This window comes from Pseudorasbora parva, chromosome 25, assembly GCF_024679245.1.
Source record: "Pseudorasbora parva isolate DD20220531a chromosome 25, ASM2467924v1, whole genome shotgun sequence".
Taxonomy (NCBI): Eukaryota; Metazoa; Chordata; class Actinopteri; order Cypriniformes; family Gobionidae; genus Pseudorasbora; species Pseudorasbora parva.
Window position 1 is genome coordinate 1,144,256 of NC_090196.1, and position 24,716 is coordinate 1,168,971.

The window sequence follows — 24,716 nt, forward strand, 5'->3', positions numbered from 1 at the left end:
CACTATACAAACAAACCTGAGCGGACTCAGAATGAATTGCCTATTGGTAAGTGTACAGAATACACAAGCCTGACTGAACTGGGATTCATCTGAAATTCAATCCCAGCCGTGGAACAATGAGATTATTCTGACACTCCCACCCAAAGGATTCAAGATACATTTCAGGATTCACCATTTCTACAGTCTCTCAAAATACAGGAATGTCTGATCAACTGGCCTAGCTAGCATTATGAAGACCAAGAAGAAATACTATTTTAACAGGCCTTACTTGTAGCGCTTTCTCTGGTTGAATCTACTCAAATCGCTTTACAGATAATAAGTGGAATCTTTGAAAGGTTCACTGAAATGTTCTTTGGGGAACCAGAATTGTTCTTCTGTGGCATTCAACTCAAACCCTCTTTTCTAATCTTTATTTTAAGATTGTGAATTTTTGGTTCCCTAAGAGACCTTATAAGCACTATTTTTTTTTCTTAGTGTGAATAACATTTTAATATCGAAATAACGAATAACAAAACATTTTTAAGAGTGTAATTGTCCTGTCTGTAATTTTTTAGACTTCAATAGGTCTGCAATGAGTGAGTATGCCAGACATCAGATGACTGCGATTTGACAGACTCCCTTGAGTTACAATTCCTCAACAGGCATTATAGGTGAAATACAGAGTGTGTGTGAGTGTATGTGTGTGTGTGGCTCAGGTAAAGTTTCAGTTACTAAAGCAACCCCAGTTCCCTGAAGGAGGGAACGGAGATGTTATGTCAGAACTTGAGCCCAATCAACTTTGACAGGCCAATACACACTGGTGAGTGAGATTTGCAATGGAAGTCGTACATGTGGGAATATAGGTAGCTACAACACTGACTCAATTAAGTTTTGTAGGGTAGCTGAGACACGGACCCGGCCATTCAGTGGTGGTACTGGGGTAGTGGCCATCAATACCAATACAGACATGGCCAGACTGGAATCTGCCCAAGGAAAGACACAGGTTTACCAACAGGGAAATCGTACCATGAAATAATACACATATGGGATTACCAAAAAGGGAATCACAACATTTGGGGCACCTAGCCTAGTACAGGGGCTGACTGAGCACCCAAGAACTAGGCTCGTTATTGAACTGGCACAGCAACACCTGACTGCCAAAAGATGCTGGAGGAACTCAATCCAGTGTTTGCCAAGTGAGGAACTCACCTGGAGAGCAAATATGCATTTGTATCCCCCATGGGAGGGTAATGGCCCTGCAAGGGATACACAGAGTCAGCCTTGCCTGTTTGTACCCAAAACACGGTGTGGTGGGAGGAGCAAATGACAGACACAGTGGGTGTGGCATCAGGTCAGGAAGAGGCATTTATCAGCACAAATAAACATAAAAAGGGGTCCAACGGCCGCACACTCTTCTCTCTCCTGTCCGGCTCGTCCTCTTTAACCACGTTAACTCAGGGGAATAATGGCCCAGCATCCTAGCCTGTCAGCTGCATGACGTGCATCACCATTCCGGACTGCGGGTCCGGCAACTTACATCCTTGGCGGTGCAGGAGTGCCTCCGCGCTCCATTCCTAGACCTACGAGGATTCATGATATTCAGTTGTGCATCACTCGCCACCATTTCTCCTCATTTAAGCACCCCTCCTCTATCTCTCAACCACACCAGTCAGGAACCTGGCTAAGGGCGACAATTTCAGGGATGGGGTGGCGCTGATAACGAGGGAGAGACAGCCATTCTGTCACAAAGGGAAGAAACTGGCACCACTGAGAAATAGTGGCTGGAGGTGTTAGGAGGCATCACTTCCTCAAACTGCAGACTCCTGCCTTGTGACTAAAGAATAGGGGGATTAGAGTAAGGAAGCATAGTGTTGCTCAATGCTCGGCCACTTCTTTTTTGCTGTAGAGGCCACAGGGGGATGCTCTTGGTGACCAGCAGAGGGGCAGCTCACAGCTGCCTGGTAGCAGAGGTTATGTTGGGGCAGGCTCTTGATTGACTCAGTCTGCTTCTTGATGGCTAAGAACTGCTAGGCAATGTCATGGACAGCGGCATCCAAGAGGCCACCTTGAGAGATGGGAGCATAAAGAAAGCGCACTCTAGCCAAATATGGCACTACTGGACCAGAAAGGTGGACATCATCTGGCGAGGTCAGTTGCCGTGTGCAGTTTCTGCATCAACATTTACCCGTTTACTCAGAATTACCCTCATGCATTATGAGTGCTTTGACCTGGTGGATTTGTAAGATGGTCATCACGCACAAGGTGGAGGCGGTCTTTCAACAAAACTTTCAATCATTCAGAGTGAGTGCGGGCATGCAGAGGCCTGGGCAAGGATGGCTATCAATCTGATTCAGCATTAGCAAACACCTCCGAACTCCACAAGAGCACTCTCTATGATGTAGCTATCGACATCTGATTCTTATGACACGATGGGTCGCTGTAATAAGAACTTCCGCAGTCCATGGGCGGGGGGTCCATGGGGATTAACCCAGTGAAAGAGCTCCCAATGTAACCCTCCGGTCTCCCAAAGTGTTATCCAGACTCACGGTTGGGCTTTACACACAAGCGAGTGGCTGGGTAACAGCAGAGGGGAATCCTGCCTTTTTACAAGTTCACACTTACAAATGATTAGGTAGAGTAAAAGAGTATGCATATGTGCTGTCCAGGGGAGGGCTCCAAGATCCAAATATGGCTCGAACCCAGAGTTCAACACCGCCCCAATCAGTCGAGTGTGAGGAAAAGCTGTTAAGGAACATAGATGGCTACATATTTATAGGCAGATCATTTGAACATGCTCCTCCCGAACTTTGTTAATAAAACTGAGTGAGTATTGCACACTGATTTATGTACCTGTATGTACAGGGAGTGGCTTGCCATGCGAATCCTACATTGGCTTGTTTTCTAACCACTCTAAGGTGATTGGGCTCTCAGGTGAGATCCGATTGCGTCAGTTCTGATGTAACGTCAAAAGTGACTGATACGGGACCCTAAGGATATGGATGCCACAAAGATGGCAATATTCAAGATCCTTGTCCTTGTTGGGACAACAGCTTAGAAATCATACTAAGTGATATTTTTGGAAATTGTAAAAATGCAGAAAGTTCTCTGTGAAGGGTAGGGTTAGTGTGGGGGGGATAGAAGATACAGATTGTACAGTATAAAATCATTATGTCTAAGGAAAGTCCCCAAAAAACATAAAACACAACATGAGTGTGTGTGTGGGTGGGTATGTGTGTTTGATGTGTCTCAATGCCATGCCAAAAGAGGCCAGTGAAAGGTAACAGAGAATTCACTCTTTTTTTTCTCTCTAACTTGGCCAGGACCATGTGAAGTTTCCCGGCTACCCATCTGAGAGCTTTTGTCCTTCCCCAAAAAGTGTCAGTGCCCCCTTCTTCCTCCCTTTGGGTTTAATCTGGCATGGAGAGCCATGCGGGAGGATGCCAGCCCCATTCAGCCCACTGATGTCATGCATATGCCCACCGTGGGAGAGCAGCGGATGGACTCGGAGGGGGGCAGGACCTATTCTCCTCTCGCTCAATCCGCTCTCTATCGGGATGAATCACTCTTTCAGGAATGGCAGCCCACTGTGAGGTACAATTGATGGCGATTATCCCAATTTTATGCTACTGTCCAGAGTAAAGAGATTCTCTCTCTGACTCTCTTTCTTTCGTCGTCTCTCTCTGACAGCTATTACAACCTTTTGGCCCTTCTTGAATCAAACACACACACATACACACACAGCTCTACTCTCCAGCTTGTAACATAATAACACGAGTAAAAGATAGATGAAAAGCGCCTAAACACCTGAAATAGAGGCATCACTACTATTAAATCAGTAATTGAAGAGCATGGTTTGCACGATGCATGAGTTCATTAGACTAGTCAGTGCAGAACCGATCGATAGTATCAGTGCTAATATAGTATCACAGCCAGTTTGCTTTCAGTTAAAAGACTCTTGATAGTTCTTGTTGCCCACACTCTTAAAAATAAAGTTTTTTATTGGCTTTGATAATTTAATGAAGTACCTTTAACATCCATGGAATCTTTTCATTGCACAAAAGGTCCTTTAGATTATTAAAATGTTCTTCACATTATGAAAAAATGGTTCTTTTAAGAACTGATCACTGTAAGGTTCTATGGTGAACCAGAAATTGTTTGTCTATGGCAAAAACCTTAATTTTTAAGAGTGCAGTGAATGTTTTTTACCCATTAATATTTTGCAGCATGCATTTTATTCCTCGAGTGAGAGACAAACTACATTTACAGGAATGTTCACATGATATTCCAGTATTACGGTTCCAGAATCGGTGTGATGCTGGGAATTTAGCTGTGAAGGACACATCTCACTTGCATATGTTATTTCATGAAGATAGTTACTGGCACATTCAAGATATTTTGAGAAGTAATTGCTTATGCACAATTGTCAAAATGTCTGAAAATATTATGAAGGGAAATTGTATTTTATTTTAAGTAGAAATCTAACATTTAAACATTTAATGTATTAAAAACATCACAAATGTTGCAACTAAAATCGTTATCCATAATCAAACACAAATCTGATTTTCTTTTTATAGCAAACTATGGTTGAGATATTCCACAGAAAATACCACATGAATCATAAACCTTGTGTCCTAACCGGGCAGTATGGGTTAAAGTCACGACTGTGGTGACATAAGCTCTCTCTCTCTCTCTCTCTCTCTCGCTCTCTCTCTCTCTCTCTCTCTCTCTCTCTCTCTCTCTCTCTCTCTCTCTCTCTCTCTCTCTCTCTCTCTCTCTCTCTCTCTCTCTCTCTCTCTCTCTCACTCTCTCTCTCTCTCTCACACACACACACACACACACCGTCCAGGGTCAAGACTCGGGGCAACAGTGAGTGTCCAGACAGAGGTCAGATCTGTGCTGGAGGACACACACAAGGACACACACGTGCATCCCATCAGGTCAAAACAAAGAGAAAGGACAAATAAAAAAAGCATTTTGCTTTTAATTCCTGAATCACACCAACTCTCACAATGCAATGTAATACCAGCACTGAGCAGCTCTGCTCCAGAGGAATATTCTGGATTAGTGCAGCAGAACAGAAACATGCTTGGGAAGTTTAGGGACTCTCAATCACTGAATATACAAAAAAAACTGATAACACTTTAGAATACATAAACAATTTTAGACAAAATTAATAATTAAAAATATTGAAATGATAATTATTACTGCATACATACTAATTGTGAAATTTAGTCAAACATAGTATAACATACTGTATAGCATCAACTTCCGAAAAGCCAATTTTCACAACTACCAGTGCATCCTCTTCTCCATATATAGAAAGAGAAATGAATAAGCGTGTTATTGCCAGTTATCCTGTGTGGGTGCTGTGAGGTGAGATATAAGCACATGATTGACCCATATGTGCACTCCATCAGTGTGCATGGACGCACTCTCATTGTGCGCGCGAGCCCGCTCTGGCTGTAATGAGCGAGTGATTAGGGATTCTGGGCTGCGCACAGGTTTCAGACGCAAGCTGTAATGATGTGCTCACAGATCATTCTGGTTGAAGGGTTAGCAGGCCTTCATTCATCTATAGTGAGCACACAGAGGGGCCCTCAGGGGCCGAGGGCTGCTACAATCTCTCTCTCTTTCACATGCTTCGTCTTTCTCTTTCTCACTTATTTACTTTATTTATTTTGTCTTGATTTCTCCTCACGTATCTACTGAGCACTGGTTTGTGTGCCAAGTGTTTTGTCAGATTCCACAAAGGTTTTCCTCAGGAATGCTTTCAACATAATGTTTATGGAGTGTCAACCAAAAAAATGCCCTAGTTTCTATGTATTAATAGACTGTAAATATTTTTTAATGGAAGTCTAGCATGCACCATGAATAAATATTTCCACTATAGTGTAATGGTAACACACAGGCTATCATGAGAACACTTTAATAGTATGAATTACTCTGTCTGTCTGAAGTTATGTCCGATCTCATGTCATGATCAGTTTAACAGGTAAACCTGGTACACTCTCAGCCTGAAGAAACCAGAAAGAGATGTAGCACAGATATCTATATTACACCAAACCACAAGTGCATCCCACAACTACGCAGATCATTCAACATTTTGATGACTCTGAATTGACTTTAAAAAGCTCTGAATTCTTCTTTATATCAGCGTCAGTGTTCCTGAACTCCTGAAACGCCTGCATTATAGTCTTAAGTTTTCTTCCGGGAACAAGCATGTCACAGTATTCCTCATTATAATAATTCATATGCAGAATAAAGGGACGGGGCCTGGTTGAGTTAGTTAGTCAGTGTTGAAACTGGTGGTTATGGTAAGAGACGGGACATTTTCCAAACACCAATCACAACACACAGCTCCAGATGACCAATCAGAGCACAGTGTGCTTTCAGAAGGAGGGGCTTCATAGAGACAGGAACTAATCAGAGTTACTGACAGACTGGGAAGAGAGGAGCCGCAACAATGGAGAATATGAGGAAATAATGAACATTCAAGCAGGAAAACCTGCTCTAGTAGAGGCAAAAAAAAACAATATCAAGACTTAAAAGGTTAATCAAAGTACTAGATTAAAACTTTTGTGTAATGAGACTTCAGCCATTCACATGACCTATGATGTCCATTCATTATGGCCTAATATTGTGTTGGTCCCCCTTTTGCTGCCATAACAGCCCAATGCAAAAGGCTATGCCGCCCCATACGCCTCAAACTGAGCTGCTCTGTGTATTCTGACAGCTTTCTATCAGAACCAGCATTAACTTCTGGAGCAGTTTGAGCTCCAGTAGCTCGTCTGTTTGATCGGACCCCACGGGCCAGCCTTCGCTCCCCACGGTCATCAATGAGCCTTGGCCGCCCATGACCCTGTGGCCGGTTCTCCACTGTTCCTTCCTTGGAGCACTTTTGATAGATACTGACCACTGCAGACCGGGAACAGCCCACAAGAGCTGCAGTTTTGGAGATGCTCTGACCCAGTCGTCTAGCCGTCACAATCTGGCCAAACTCGCTCAAATCCTTACGCTTGCCCATTTCTCCTGCTTCACACACATCAACTCTGAGGACTAAATGTTCACTTGCTGCCTAATATATCCCACCCACTAACAGCTGATGAAGAGATCATCAGTGTTATTCACTTCACCGGTCATAATGTTATGCCAGATCGGTGTAAATAGGCCACTGAAGTAAGCACAAATGACAGGGCATGTCAAAACATCTTCAGGAATGTCTCAAACTCCCAAGGCTTTTCTTGCATTGTAAGGCTATTAGAGGTTTCCTGTAATCATTCTGTGATGTTATCCTCCCATCTCATAAACCGCACAAACTTGCCCTTATGTGCCCTCATAATGTGATTAAGGCTCATGTAAACCTTCTGATTATGTTAATGAAATAATGCTCATAATCAGAGAAACCATAATCGTGGTTTAATAAGAGGAGTACTGCAATTTTAATGCCATCAAACAAGTACATATAAATCTAATCCCATTTATTCCGCTCTGATCACAGTGTGTGTGTGTGTGTGTGTGTGTGTGTGTACTAGAGCTACACATGGATGATGGTTCATGCACAGGTTCATAGGATAATGTACAATCAGCCGATCAGTCACTTAAAGAAGTCTAATGAGGTTTGGATCATCAAGTCTATTTTGAGATAATATCTGGCTGACTGCACAGTATATAACTTATTACGTGTCAAACACAGTAATTATGCGTCCACAAGACTTTTGACAAATGGATGTTGCTGCCTAGAGTTTCTGCTTCAAACTGTTGTGAGAATCATTCACATTAAACAATATATATTGATTTGAATTTTGTAAAAGACACTTTTTCTTTAAAAATCCCATATGCAAAAAGGCATGAACGATCATGAATAATGCTGCGAGCTACACCTGAGAGAACAAAAGGACCACATAATGAGCCGCATAATGAGTTTCAGTTACCTGGATAGTTTCCTAGCCTAGAAATCTAACCGTCGCCATCGACCCTAGTGACAGCAAATCTAATCTGCCGCGAGTGTCGTCTAGCAACTCTCAATACCCTTCTGAGCTGTAAACGCCAAACTCTTGACGGGCCAATCACATCGTGTATAGAGTCGGAGGGCGGGGCCATAATGACGACGGTCGAGTTGCGTTTGCGTGCTTCTAGTAAACACAGAAACTGGCGAACGGCGGTCTGTCGAATCAGCTTTGACCGCGACTCTGGAAGACTTGAGTTAAGCTTTTCTCTGAGAAAAGAACAAAGAACGGCACTGAAGTCATTCTTAAAAAGGGAAGATGTGTTCGGAGTTTAGCCGACCGGATACGGCGAATGTTTAATCAGTCAGCGAGCTCTGCTTCACCTTCGTTGCTCTGGTTGGTTGTAGCGCTATCCTATCGCGTGCAGAGGGAGTTTGACAGACAACCGTTTATCCCGCCCCTCAGATTGAGCCGTCAATGATGAGTTTCCAGACCAAACATCTTAATGTGGGTCTGGCTTGTCAGGCTAACTGTTTCCATTGACAATGATCAATATTGGCAAATATCTAACCGTTAAATGCCTTGATTGACCAATCACAATAATTTATTACAAAATAAATAATCTAGACTTCATGTCTCATGGAAACCTGCCACTCAAATGAGATCCACCAATAGCAATCTACACCCATTCAGTCACTCCCCATTGGTGCACATGTAAAGGCAGTCACTGCGTTAGATCAGCTCTGTTGAGCTCAGCCACCATTACACACAGAGCATCTGTTATCTGACTGTACTGAAGAGCAGCATTTGATCATCTCCGTCCGAACCCCTGAGGAGCTCATTAAATCCACCGCCCAACCCCCAGCGTCTCGTACGCCACACCTCCATACAGACACGGGGAGATTTCAGAGACGGACTGGAGAAACGCTGAATATTGACGACCCTTCACTTCTGCTCCCACGCACTGAACATACCATCACAATCAGCAGCATGAAAGATCAAACGTTCAGCAAAACAAAGAGGCTGAAAGAAACAACAGGACGGGAGGAATAATAGGACAGAAGATGGATGGTTCCAATTAAAACACCCTCCTTTGCCCTAATCCGTTCATTTGCTGGCCATCTTGGGTATGCTCTCGGCAGATATTTTCAGGCACACTTCCTGTCTAATTAAATTGGGGATGCCGAAATCTAAAAACTGTATATTTCAGGCTTGCGTCAAGGTTTCCAGTAAGAGGCAGAGGCGCTGGTGATTGGTGATTTGCTTTGTTATTTGGAAGGCAGGACTTTATTCACATTAGGTGTTACAGTTTCTCCCATTCATATTCATACCAGTGTCAATCTCAGCTATATATACTGAGTGCAGCTCTAACCGGATATTTATCTTCTCATGCTAGTTTGAATTGTTATCATCCATGCGCATTTTCACACTTCTGCATGGAAACAAAGAAACATGAGAAAAACATGTTTTTGGAGGGTACTGTACGTTTTTCATTTCTGTACTCATTTATTGCGAATATAATATAAAAAGTGCATTCTATATGCTTTTTCCAGACTCTTCACACACATCTAATCTTTCTATCACAATGCACTAAAATCACCCAAACCCTTCATTTAGAGGTTTCTTCCATTCAATTCATGATTTACAGTGTTTCAAAAACAGCAAATTCACAACAAAACTAGCCGATTCCATACATAGCTGGATAATAATGACAATAACGATTCAATACTGTCTCAGATCATGTGTCCATGTCTTTTATTTTGTCATTTGTCATAGCCATGCTTCCTGTTTTTGTCATGTGCTTCCAGACTGTTATTATTGGGAGATAGCTATGAAGGTTTGTGGCTCTAAAATTGGAGAAAACGTAACGGCTAACTTGGATCACGTGTGCCTTGATAACCAATCACATCGCAGGCTTGACGTCACTGTAGTTTGTCCATTGTTGTGCGACAGTCAATCACTGTTTGTGGATACCATAGAAATGAATGAGAAGTGCCGTGAACTGGATCATCTGTTGGGCAATAGTCAGTGACTTCTCTTATAAAACAGCATTTTTTCCTGTCTAAACTCTAAAAAAAAGTTCAATCCAAACTAATGTTTAAGAGCAAACATGTTGAAGATCAGCCAATTAAATGATAACCTATTCCCTCATGGTTTATTCAGCATAGTAAAGCCTCTCCTCCATTGACATCCATTCAAAAATACGGTCTACCGCAGCGTTAGCACGATCACGCTGTTCTCGGCTAAGGTTGCAGATTTGCCTTTAAATGGCTTTGTGTGCTTCCATTGCCTCATGTGTCTGGTTCTCATTGGTTAATGGTCTCGTCATGTGGTACTCAGCCGTGTTGATTTCATTCAGGTGTGTCTTATGTCATTAGTCCTTGTATACTTAGTAGGGGTGTAACGATTCGTTTTAACAATGATTCGATTCGACTGAAATAAATCCGCCACACTGATTTAAATTTTTGGCTAAAAAGTTACTGAATCGATTTCAAGTCACTGAATCATTTCGGATCATATCGTTCTAAATGAACCAATATTGTCCTTAAATCGTATCGACAACCTCAAATCGTGATACGAATTGAATCATTGTTAAAACGAATCGTTACACCCCTAACACTTAGCGCTCATGTTTCCATATTCTCTTGTCTAGCTTTGTTAAATCTAACGCTGTGGTTAGTCTTTGTCTCATGGTTTATGTTCAAGTCAAGCCAACAGTGGTCCTGAGGTGAGGTCAGACATCAGGCACTCACAAACCTTGGCAAGCACAATAAAAACACTTCAGAGGGACTGAGACGGGTGGACAGCGGACAGACTGCTTTACTGCCAGAACACATGACATCAGGTTAAAACACATGCCATTGATTCTTCCCCCACCTCCGCCGCCTTTCATTTCAAGCATTTTATTGGAACAAGTTGTAAAAATGACTGAACAAAATACACGAAAAAACATAAAGTAAACCTTATTCATGGAACATCTATTAATATATGAGTAAATTCAGAGTCATTTGCAGATAAATCGGACCTTCCTGAAAACTCACAAACAAGCTCATAGTTAACCCAACCCATACCAGTAAACCTGTGCTAACCTTACCCGCATCCTCCTCAATAACAGCACACGAGTTTCACAATACAATCTCAACACGATAAGTACACTGGACTTAATTAATGTTATATGTAAGTACATGCTAGTTAAAGAAACCTGATACAAAGTCTGCCCGTAAATAGTGTTATCAAAATGCAGTGCTGTCAGTTTGCCAACACAAACCAACCAACCAACCCACTACCTACTAGCATTTAAAAAATGCCAGCATTTCATGAATCTGACAAATTCTGGCAGATTATTTTTGCACAGTTCAAACAGCTCTTCTGGTAGAGAAGAAGTGCAATTTCTCTACTTACAGCTCGACTGCCTGATAAAGGTAATGTAAAAAATCTTAATTACATTTTGTGACAGCCAAGCCAGTGATCTGGGTTATTGTGATATTTCACTTGCTTATTTGGTGGTGTGAATATTTAACAGACCGAAGATTTACCCCCAAATATATGAAAGATCCTGTCTGGTTATCACCAGACCAAGCTCAATTTAAGATTGAACATTGATCTTGGGAGTCTTCTCTGTATTTTTACTGGCCAAGAGGCGTGATCAATGGGCATAATTCAAATGACTGTATGCAATCGGATAGTCCTTCAACCAATCAGACCACAAGAGGCATGATCAACAGGCAATGACCCATCGCTTCTCTATCTGTCATCGTGTTATACCCGCCAATTGTGCGCCCGGTGGATAAGCCAGTCTGTAAAGCAGTAGAAATGAATGTACAGGTTTTCAGACTGAGTTGCGGGGAGAAAATAAAATCGCCCGTAGATGAGGCTGGGTTTACCGAGTCTATATGAGAGATGTCCACAGATAAAGCTTTAAGAGAAACCCTCTTCATTGTGCTGGATGCACTGCAGTTCATGTTACAAGAGTCAATCACACACGTTTGCTTCAGTGTGCCTTGATTGACCAACGAACTGTCTTTACCTAATAACCAAAACCTCAGTGACTCTAATACTGAAAAACAAAACCATACATGTTCATCTGTGAACACACCGACTCAAAACTGGCCTATGGGGACGTCAGAGCTTAAATAAGTGGTTTAAATTTAATTATTATTAAAACTTTGTCAAAGTTTCTCATTTCCAGTGGCTTGTGAGTGGAGAGTAGGTGTATTGGCTTATTTCATATTATCCTTTAACATGTTGTCACAAAGTAAATGTGTGATCTTTATTTGTATTAAAGGGGTACTTCAGCGCTGGGAAGATGAATCTGTATTTAAACTGGGTCATTAATGCAGTAGAAATGTGAAATTATTTTTGAATTTGGTGCTTTCTAGACTGAGAAAAGACAGAAAATGTATTTTTGTCTCAAGGGGATGAAAGACTACAATTCCCAGAATGCTTCGCTGCCCTGTGAGGCCATTCCCAAAGCCACCTACTTGATTACAGCGACTGAGTTCAGAAAGTACAAATAAATACTGAACGTGTGTTCAATATAACGATCGAGTTGCCGCGTGAGTCTCACAGCAGACTCAGATTAGGAGTCAGATTACATTTAACGTCATAAATGAGTTGATGAGCTCTCGTGATGAGAGCTGAGGTAATCGCGACCACATTCGCGGCATACATTCACAACGCGTTTTCAGTTCATGCCTTTGGAAGCTTAACTTTCATAGAAATTAATTTGAGAAGTTAAAACACTTACATTGCTTAGCATCCGTTTAAATTAATGCCTGTAGCTGAGCTGTGAGTGTGGTCTCCATTCCCCATGCACGAGTTGAAAACATGCGGAAATGGCTCCCTCTGCTGGCTGTAGTCTTTAGCCTCTGGGCAAACATTCCTCTCGTGACGCAAATATCGTCAATTTGCGTCACGAGAGGAATTTTTCCAGAAATAAAATGCATAAATCTCTCGTCTCAGGGGGATATAAGAGGGGGCAGCACGATCATTTAAATATACTCCAGGGTTTCTACTGATACAAAGCCATATGCTAATCGCTGAAGTAACCCTTTAATGATAATAATGGCAGTGATGGGTGAAACAGAGCTTCTGGAAACTGAATCATGCTTCAGGCGTCACAGACTGCCCACACGACACGTGCTAAACGTCTGACACACACACTGGAAAGCCTTTCGTGAAGTCAGAAGTCTCCATCTGATTGGCTGATTCTGAAGGGTTTCTGGGAGCCTGAGAGACTAAACGCAGGTCAACATGAATCAAAAGGGACAATTCTAATTTATTTTACAGCATGCTGCAATGTTAATTATAAATGATGTATCAGTGCTCATTATTTTTTAATTAATGTGCACTTGTATTCTTTAATTAGAAGCGTTAGAAGCGTTAGTACTAAATATATTCCACAACTGACAGACATTCAGATCTGGATCCCCCTCCGGATGATATCAAGCCCTGGCCAACATTTGTATCATTCCAGAAGCCATTTCACTTGGATATACATCACAATAGGGAATAAAAAACGAGCACAACTTCCCTTTCATGCCGACCATAAGGCTCTTAGTTAACTGTAAAAGAGTCGGTTGAACAAACCCAACTGTGATTGGTCATTTCACATGTCAGTCAGACGGCTTCTTCATGAACGAGTGACCAGTCTGTGCTTCATGGGTTCACCAAACCAAGGCTGGACACTGTATTACAGACTGAAGCTTCTCTGAAAGTTTCCTCAAAGCTTCATTACTGAATGATGGTCCAGTAGCTCATACTGATTTATTCTTATTAAGGTTTACTGGCAAAATTCATCCTAACCTTTGTTAGTTTGCTAAATGAACTAATGAAAAACCTCACACCGTGTCTACACTGCAAGCTGTGCGATGTGGAAGGCAGGAAGTGAGAAAGAACTGATCGAACTCTGTTTATTTTTAATCTAATTGGACAGTTTGCGTCATTGGGTTGAAGTGCAGACGGTGTCGGGTTGATGTAGTTCAGAAGGTGTGATGCTCACTCAATGAAAGACTGTTTAGAGTCGATTCGCTGCAGATAATCAACTCATCCTCAAGCCATGCTCATCAGTTAATGTGCACATGGTAGACTATTAAACTTACTGCAGTTCACTTGAATAAGAAACTCAAAGTAAGTGTGAACAAGAAAGTAATTATTCAGAGATTTGAATTAATTTTTTTGAGAATAAGAACATCTAAAACCTTTGGAGGATGGCTTCCTGCATGTTTAGAGAAATTATTAAACTTTGCCAAAATGAAATTAATTAATTTACAAAACGTCTGGCTTCTGTGCAATGTGATGGTTACGTAACATTTATCCAAATGGCCATGCCTTTATTTATGAGGACAGTCCTTGTGCTTTCAAGTAGTGTTCATTTTGTTAACTTTTTGAAATATTTTGATAAAAATTTAGACTAAGATGAGATGACGAAAAGTTTTTCAGTATCTTTAAACACTACTGGTGACTATATATCAACACGCAATACTGTTGAGTCTAAATCATGGAAATATAATGCTAGTCAAAACAGCCTTCTTCATATTGGACTGATTGATGAGTGGACTGGATAGATGGAGAGAAGGATGATGGACGGACGGACGGACGGACTGGATGGATGGATGATGGATGGACGGACAGACTGGATGGATGGAAGGATGATGGACGGATGGACGGACTGGATGGATGGATGGAAGGATGATGGACGGACGGACGGACGGACTGGATGGATGGATGATGGATGGACGGACAGACTGGATGGATGGAAGGATGATGGACGGATGGACGGACTGGATGGATGGATGGAAGGATGATGGACGGACGGACGGACTGGATGGACAGATTACGGACTGGATGGATGGTTGGATGGACAGACTGGATGAAATGATGGGTGGATGGACAGACTGGATGAAATGATGGGTGGACGGACTGACTGGATGGATGGACTGATAACAGATGGATGGATGGATGGATGGAAAGACAGGATGGACAAAGTGACGGACTGGTTGGATGGATGGATGGATGGAAGGATGGATGGAAAGACAGGATGGATGGATGGATGGATGGATGGATGAGTGGAAAAACAGTATGGACAGACTGGATGGATAGATGGATGGATGGAAAGATGGATTGATAAGCAGACTGGATGAACAGACGGAATGGACGGACGGACGGGCAGACAGGATAGAGAGCGAGTGATAGAGAGAGAGATAGATCTTAATTAACCAGCGCTTGTGTGCGGAGCCAAGTCTCTCCACAAAGACTCTCTGTGTGTACTCGTCCATTCAGACTCGAGCAGCTCTCGCATCATGCCAAGTGCTGAGGAATAATGGAGCAGTTTAGAGGCTCTGTCCCTGTTCACAGGCTCCCCGAGCTGGGAAAATGTTAGTGCCGCGTTCAGGAGGGGCTTTTAATTGTTTTCCCATCTCTCTTTTTTTCTCTGGCTTTGAAAAGCCTCAGGGCTGACAAACAGGCAATGAACGGGATTGTTTTGTGTTCCGTTGGCCACAGCCGGAGGTAAACACAACGCGCCCCTGTGTTCCCCAGCAGCCTCGGACAGAGACGGAGGCCCTCCGGAAGCCGCTGGAGATGGGCATAGGGTGCCATTGTGAGAGCTGGCATTGTGTGCGGCGCTGAGATTCTCATGCGTGTCCGCTCAGAGAAGCCAGGGTGATAAAGCTCTCTCGGATCAAGTGAGTAACAGCTCCGCGCTCCCACACATTTACTTATTTACATACTCAAGAGTGAAATTAATGGCCCGAGATCTCCGACCGTGCACACAAAGATGCTCACAAAGCCAGAGACTCCAGTGGAGGGTTTGTTCATCTGGGGCTGGGGTGGGGGAACACAGTCCTCGGAAGAGGAAATATGTGGGATTTATGGATCCGAACGTTAATCTTTCTTTGCTAATCGCTGCACAATGAACAAACTCAAGTGTCGAATCTCACACTTTCACACTGTTCTATTCTGGGCGAGTGTGTGTGTGTGTGTTGAAGAAGGTGTGGCCGAATGCCTTCTTCTCCAAACCTCCAAGTTCTCTCGCTCTGCCGTACGGATCTTAACTCAGAGCGTTCATTATTCCTCCGAGAGAGATCGATAAACCACACAAGTCAACAAACCCATCGATCACACCGCAATCAATGATCTGACAATCAAAGCGGTATCTTAATGAAGGACGTCTTCAAATAATTCGTGTAAAAGCCGCAGTGATGGCCACATGCTGATTGTCCCGTATGGAACATGTCTAATCTAGCTGATAATCAGTCCACATCTGATCATCCTGCGACCCCACACAGAGCAATCGGTTTGGCCAAAGCACCTAAAAATCACTAAAGAAACCGTGAATACATGCAATCTGTCCATTGCACAAAAGGCTCTCCACACGAAGCAGAAATAGCCCTTAAACCCCTTTGGAGCTTCATTTTTAGGAGTGGCCGAATGATCCTCTGGAAGGATTGACCTGCTGTGATTGTGTGCGGTCTCCTGTATGAGAGGCGGTGGGAATGATCTCCAGAGACCTGACAGCTAAAAGAGCAGGAGCAGCATCTTCACCCGTTCTCATGACCACATCTATCTGAGATGGGGGAGGAGAGAGGAAAGAAAGAAAGGGGTGATGAAGAGCGCACGGAGAAAGGAGTTGGATGGCACTTTGGCAGCGCCGGCGTTTTCCCAGGAGGATTACTCAAGCCCAAAAACACACATTTATTGGTCGCTCAGCCTTTCTTTCCCTCGTCTTTTCACTTCTAACACCCCTTAAGCTGTTTTAAATTTCTCTCTCACACCATTTATCCTCTATTTCTCAGCATCCTGCTTTTCCCTTTAATTAGCCTCCTCAGTTCTTCCTCTTCTGTGAGCCGACAAACACGCTCGGCGACGGAAAAGTCTTCGGTTACGACGGCGATCGGATCCAGAAACTCAAACAGACGCAGCTGAACGAATCTTTACAGCACGCTCTATTTCCCTGAGATGCACTTTACATTGATTTTGACTCGACACACACCAACCCCCAGCGCTCGTTTCAGCCCCATCACACCTGCCTTCACGCTAACCTCTGACCCCCGGCACTGAGATGACACGAGCGGAGCGGGGGAGGAAATCACATTCCACTGTTTCAGATCAAAGTGTGACGCGACATTGAGCTAAAATAGAGATGAGCTCAAAAATAGCGTTGGGTTGTGTAGCTGATGGGGTTGAATAGAAATAACACTGATCTCTGGAGGTAAACACATTTGCGCACATTATGCATCCACACACACACACACACACAATGAATGGAGGTCTTGTACCGAGCGTTTTTCCACTCAGGAGCCGTTTGAACTCCAGCAGAATGAGTATAATGGATTATTTGCATGAAAGCTCTCTCACACTCCTCTTAAAATCACACATTAATCAAGCGGTCCTGCTCAGAAATAAAGAAAAACCAACACTGAAAAACCCCAGATCCCACTGGATACCCTGACCATTCCTATTTATTTCTCTTTTACTACTATTATGGGTTAGGGTTAGGTTTCATTACTACTATTAGGCTGATTATTATGAGAATATGAGGGCCTGTATCTGAAGCGGCATCATAAACGCTCAGTTCAATGAAACATTAAACATGTTCAGTATATCCTATGAAATGTACTGTGTCTGCTGCACTTATGGTGTTGATGTTGTAAACTCTTTTAGCGCTGTTATTGAGGAGGACACAGGTGAGGTTAGCACAGGTTTACTGTGGTGGGTTCATCACTGATGTGATCACATGCTGATATTTTATCAAATATAAGTACAATGGAAAAACATGTCTGTACACAACAAGTGCATTGTAGCAAATGATTAGTTTAAATGTTAGTACATAGTAGTTAAAGACACTTGATATTAAGTAGAACCCGTTTTTCTTATGATTATGTGCTTAATTTAATTAGAAAGATGCCATTTCAAAATACACCAGACTGACCACATTAGTAAAGCTCAGTGCAAGTATGAATCTATGAATGGCATATTTTCAGCTGCTCACACACACACACACACACACGGCTCTCACCTGTCGAGGAGCGGCTGAATGTCGGTGTGTTCTTCGCTCTCTGCTCGGTCTCTCTCATGCGCTTTGGTGAGGCTGTGGCGCGTCGGGAGCGCGTTCAGCGGTGTGTCGGGATAATCCGGTGCTCCGAGCACATCTACAGTCACACTGAAGGAAGACTACCTCAGTGAGAACACAGGCAGTGTTTACACTCCTCCTGCCCCGCCTCGCCTCGCATCAGCCATCCCTCCTGTCTTCTTCACACTCTTAAGGGATTCCGCTCGCGTCCATCAATACACCGACGCGACGCGCACTCGGTGCTTTAGTCGACATGGATGGCTTTTTGAAATATAAAACAGCACTGAGTGTGCAGTCAGGCATTTAGAGTCGGAGATGGAAGAATGGAAAGCGAGGCAGGAAGGTAAATCTGTGGAGGCAAATTAGTATGAATTTCTACGATCTCATTGATTGAGGTTCTGCGATCTGAGTGCTCGGTTAGGAGCGGAATAAAGCATGCTATAAACTCAGACGTTATCGCAAACAATTGGCCAGTTAATGAATTCGAGAATTTAGGTTTAACAACGTGCACATGCAGTAAAGCTATACAAATGTATTCAATAACACATAACATGCACTAATAATTTTAATATCTAAATTTAAACCATTAAATCACAATCAATTAAAACATTTCAGCTGAACCTGAAAGGTCGCAAAGGCAATAAAGAACAAAACAATTGTTAAACTTTATCTAAATTACATATAGGTTTAACAAAGGGGAAAAGTGTCACTTCCCTCAATGATCAGACTGTTCAGATCAGAAGGACACACACACTGGGATCTTTAAGAGGATCGTCCACATTAACAACACGAATACACTGCAAAAATGCGTTTCTTACGGACTATTTTTGTCTTGTTTTTAGTCTAAATATCTAAAAATTCTTAAATCAAGCTGCATTTACTAGACAATTAACATGATCTAAGATATTTTTTCTTGTTTTCTTGAAAATAAAAACGAAATGAAGTGAGTTTGTGCTTATAACAAGCTAAATGATCTGCCAATGGGGTGAGACAAATAACCTTATTTCTGTTGACACAAAAACTCACTTCATTTTAATTTTATCTTCCAGAAAACAAGATAATATATCTTGCCATGTTATTTGTTTAGTAAATGCATCTTGATTTAAGACAAAGATACTAAGAACATTATTTTTTGGAGAGTCTGTTCTGATTTAGATTCAATCAATTCGATCTGTATATTGCATTTGCTGTGAATTAATCGTGGTATGTTCATATATAGTGTGAACTAAAACATAAATCACCCATCCTGCATTAATCTTCAGACGGCGTTGTTCTGTGGCGTTGTTAAAGGTTACGAGGTCTCTTTATTGCCGCAGGATAAGGCTTTAACACAAGAAAACAGGATAGGGAGGATAACCGGAAACTCTGATATTATATTTAGCACTCCCACTTCATAACGCTTATCAAATTATGAAAAATATTTGAAATTGTTTTATATATTCTTCAGTATTTTGTGTCTTAATCATCTTTTGTTGTGGTCTGCACGAGAGAGAGTGAGAGAGATAGTGTGTGTGTGTGTGTGTGTGTGTGTGTGTGTGTGTGTGTGTGTGTGTGTGTGACTTTAATAATATACTGCTGATTGCCTGCAGTGTAATGAGAAGAGGTCATTTCTCGAACCTTCCTCGTGCCGATGTGACGAGTAATCGATGTGTTAAAGATGCACTGAAGCTCAATAAAGCTCTAGTGGGCCTCCAGGAACTGTAAAGAAATGACATCTCAAAATAAAAAAATAATAAGGTTTCTGTTTTCTGTTTCTGAAACAACATAAAACCGTTGTGTAAATGGTCTGTATGGCATCTTTTCACTAGTATTAGCCTGAGAAGGCCAGTGTCACTGAGTAGCCTACTGTCGCCCCTATGCTTTCTTCTGAACAAACTTCACATTTAAATTCCCAGCATCAACCCATTAAAATAGGTTTAAGTCTATTTTCAGAGTGCAGGAACATCCGTTCTCTTCAGGAAGACTGTCCTCACTATTAATTGCAAGTGATGAGATTTGTGTGTCCAGAAATAACTAGCCTATCTGCATGGGTTGCTTTGGTAACGCCGTATTCATTACCAACGTATGTGACGAGGCTTTCTAAACGGACGCAGGACAAATGGAGTGCTCTTCAAATGAGTGCCCTGTTGAGTCCATCGCACAATAAAACCTCAGTGACGGAGCGCACGGATATATCAACGAATGTAGGAATACTTCTGGTGTTTCCATAATGTTTTGACATTATGGTTGTGTATCGCGTTAAAAGTGATGCAAAAGGCAGAGCATCCAGACTGAGACATATCTGTAAAAAGATGATTGGATTTGCATTTCCAAATGTGGTTTGAATCAGATTTCATGTTTTTTTAAAGCCCAATCTGAATAATTCTGAATGTACAATATATATATATTACATTGCATAGAATCTATGGAGAATTAATGCACAAGTGTTTGTAGTACAGGTCCTTCTCAAAAAATTAGCATATTGTGATAAAGTTCATTATTTTCCATAATGTAATGATACAAATTAAACTTTCATATATTTTAGATTCATTGCACACCAACTGAAATATTTCAGGTCTTTTATTGTTTTAATACTGATGATTTTGGCATACAGCTCGTGAAAACCCAATATTCCCATCTCAAACAATTAGCATATTTCATCCGACCAATAAAAGAAAAGTGTTTTTAATACAAAAAAAGTCAACCTTTAAATAATTATGTTCAGTTCTGCACTCAACACTTGGTGGGGAATCCTTTAGCAGAAATGACTGCTTCAGTGCGGCGTTGCATGGAGGCGATCAGCCTGTGGCACTGCTGAGGTGTTCTGGAGGCCCAGGATGCTTCGATAGCGGCCTTAAGCTCATCCAGAGTGTTGGGTCTTGCGTCTCTCAACTTTCTCTTCACAATATCCCACAGATTCTCTATGGGGTTCAGGTCAGGAGAGTTGAGCACAGTAATACCATGGTCAGTAACCCATTTACCAGTGGTTTTGGCACTGTGAGCAGGTAGCAGGTCATGCTGAAAAACCAAATCTTCATCGCCATAAAGCTTTTCAGCAGATGGAAGCATGAAGTGCTCCAAAATCTCCTGATAGCGAGCTGCATTGACCCTGCCCTTGATAAAACACAGTGGACCAACACCAGCAGCTGACATGGCACCCCAGACCATCACTGACTGTGGGGACTTGACACTGGACTTCAGGCATATTTGGGCATTTCCTTCTCCCCAGTCTTCCTCCAGACTCTGGCACCTTGATTTCCCAATGACATGCAAAATTTGCTTTCATCCGAAAAAAGTACTTTGGACCACTGAGCACCAGTCCAGTGCTGCTTCTCTGTAGCCCAGAAGTGGCTTGACCTGGGGAATGCGGCACCTGTAGCCCATTTCCTGCTCACGCCTGTGCACGGCGGCTCTGGATGTTTCTCCTCCAGACTCAGTCCACTGCTTCCGCAGGTCCCCTAAGGTCTGGAATCGGTCCTTCTCCACAATCTTCCTCAGGGTCCAGTCACCTCTTCTCGTTTTTTGCCACACTTTTTCCTTCCCACAGACTTCCCACTGAGGTGCCTTGATCCAGCACTCTGGGAACAGCCTATTCGTTCAGAAATGTCTTTCTGTGTCTTCCCCTCTCGCTTGAGGGTGTCAATGATGGCCTTCTGGACAGCAGTCAGGTCGGCAGTCTTACCCATGATTGCGGTTTTGAGTAATGAACCAGGCTGGGAGTTTTTAAAAGCCTCAGGAATCTTTTGCAGGTGTTTAGAGTTAATTAGTTGATTCAGATGATTAGGTTTATAGCTCATTTAGAGAACCGCTTCATGATATGCTAATTTTTCATGAGCTGTATGCCAAAATCATCAGTATTAAAACAATAAAAGACCTGAAATATTTCAGTTGGTGTGCAATGAATCTAAAATATATGAAAGTTTAATTTGTATCATTACATTATGGAAAATAATGAACTTTATAACAATATGCTAATTTTTTGAGAAGGACCTGTATGTATGTATGTATATATACATAAATATATATATAAACACATTTAGCATTGCATTATATATAGTGGGTTTGTTTGGTCATGCGTTTGAATGTGTCATGGTTCATGGATTCACCGGCTCATTTTGTATATGTGTGTTTGGTTGTGTTGGAGGCGTGGTCACTGATCACTGCAATCAGTTCACCAGCTGCATCTCATCTCACCTGCAGTCTGTGTTTGTTGATCATTGCAGTTTTCCCTGAGTGTTCCACGTGTGCAGTCGTCTTCCCGGTGTCCTGTGTAGATTCTTCCGTCCAGGATTTCCCATTGCCTGGTCTGTGCCCATTGCGTCCCTGTGTCACGTTGCTGCACCGTCTCCTAGAGCTTTCTACATCTACCTGCCACGAACCACCAGAGACTGAGCTTTTGGTGTCATTTACTGTCTTACCATTATCAGTAACAAAGAGACCTTTTGCATTCGCTATTGGATCCGCATCCGTCAGAGTAGGGTTTCCAGAGAGTTGTTTCTCTGTCAGATCATTGATGAAATCACGTCCTCAGGTTCTGATAGCAAAGACATGCAAACCTGGGGACTGCCTGGACAGGGCAGGGTAGAGATATCCCATTATCAGAGAGAGAGAAAAAACAAAAAACAATGCAATATTTCGTTTGAGTATTTGTTACACTGTTCTACCAGTGCTTCTGCAGTCACCAATTCCAGTGTCTGAAATAATTGTGGTCCACCACAAGATGGCGTTAAGAGGACAAACCAAACTGCAATGTATTGAAGCTTTGATTTGTTAGCCTGGCATTCAGAATGACTGAATGAAAGCCTCAAGGCTTCATATGGCTTCATCTGCACATCCGTCCCATAACCACTGATTTTAAGCACATTCAGTATGGGATGCTTTCATCCATCATCACACTCGGTGATGGCTGATCTAAAATCCCTGGTGTTTCGAATCGGTGGCACAGAGTGGTTTTAATAACCTTTAGACATTGTGATGTATTGTTCTGGTGAACTAATGAATCAGTGTTTGATATAGTTTAACTGGTTTACTATATGTTAATAGTTTTAACTAGTTTATCTACTATATCAAGGGAACATTCGAATAAAGTAATAATCTGTATCTATGCATATTGAAACAATCGAATAGTTATTTATGTGAGTGCATTTTCTGATTATTGCCTTTCATTCACTCAATGGTGTTTGTGTTGTGTTCAGTTAATTCATTCATCCTTCGCGTCGGATTCGACTGAAAATAGCACAACTACAGCACACATTACAGGCACTGATCAACAAACGTGGATATGTTACATGTCTAAAGTAGCTATATAGAAAGAATAAACCAGTCTTATAAACTTATACCTTAACTTATATCATCTGCAAGATATTAACTTAACTTATATACAGTCTTATATAAACGTATAAACTTATTTTGCTTAACAATAATCTGCATGCATAATACATTACAGTACAATGTATGTTTTTTGGATGTCATGATAAAATGTTATTTAATAACAGTAGTCATCATAATATGCATATTTCCAGTAGTCCACGTGCCTTAGACTTGCGTCGTCAACTCAATCACCCTCGCCTCGGTAATCCTCGGCAAACTTCGACAGATGTTTGAACCGCCTCAATCGGTTCTTTTTCAGTCGGATTCGCTACTTGCTGAGAACCATCTCAAAAGAACGATTCGTCCCAGAACCTAACATCACGAGTGTATGGCCTCTCCACTGATGTTGCTGCTCCTTTAGTCAAAGGGTTGTAACATGTTTGGGCTGAGATCTTGTTGGATGAACACCGTTTTCACCTGTTTGTATCATCAAGTATGCCTGTGGTGTTTCAAGCAATCTGAAAGTATGAATCATTTTGTGATGTAATTGAAGCTTGGCATTGGAACAAGATGAAGTAACCCAAGTCCAATATATTAAACATAATTTCAAAATGAGTATATCCATGTTTAATGTTGTGATGGCGAACCTGGAAGAAGACGTGCCAGCACTGTTCTGTATTTATTTTGAGTTTGTACGTATTCCAGAAGTTTATTATTTGTTGCATATTGCCAGTGTGTATGTGTTTATATACAATATCAACTTGTTAATGTTATGTACACCGATCAGGCATAACATTATGACCAGGTGAAGTGAATAACACTGATGATCTCTACATCAGCTGTTAGTGGGTGGGATATATTAGGCAGCAAGTGAACATTTTGTCCTCAGAGTTGATGTGTGCTCAAACTGCTCCAGAAGTTAATGCTGGTTCTGATAGAAAGCTGGCAGAATACACAGAGCAGCTCAGTTTGAGGCGTATGGACCAGTCAGGGTGACCTCTGACCCCTGACCCCGCCGAAAGCACCAACAGTGGCACGTGAGCATCAGAACTGGACCACGGAGCAATGGTAGAAAGGTGGCCCGGTCTGAGGAATCACATGTTCTTTTACATAGACAAAACTTAATACACATACAAACAAATATTCAAAATACATAAAGTACATGAGCAAAAAAAATCTATTTTAAATAAATGATTTGCTTCAGGCAAAAAGTACATTTGTGATGGTTTGTGGAACACCTGATTGTCCCCAAGGGGCATTCACTCAAAATAAAAATGCAAAGGGTGTGTGAAATCTCCCATTATTATATGTGCCATCCTCGACACTTGCTGTATAATAAGATGCAAGACAACGTACAGGAACACACATATTTACAATACCTTGCAGATGATTTCTGTTCTTTATAGACAATGAAGAAAATCAACATATGA

At 42.0% G+C, this 24,716-nt stretch overlaps 1 protein-coding gene across 2 annotated transcripts in view; it reads right to left on the reverse strand.

Moving 5' to 3' along the window:
• The window catches only part of slc1a2b (solute carrier family 1 member 2b), a 45,885-nt gene extending 27,685 nt beyond the window's left edge, over positions 1-18,200 (reverse strand). The window contains exon 1 of one of the 2 annotated variants that reach the window (XM_067437143.1): positions 17,944-18,200. The gene's annotated coding sequence lies outside the window, so the exon portion shown is untranslated. The remainder of the gene's footprint in view (positions 1-17,943) is intronic. The other variant, XM_067437144.1, reaches the window with a different exon arrangement.
• Positions 18,201-24,716: the final 6,516 nt, after the last annotated feature.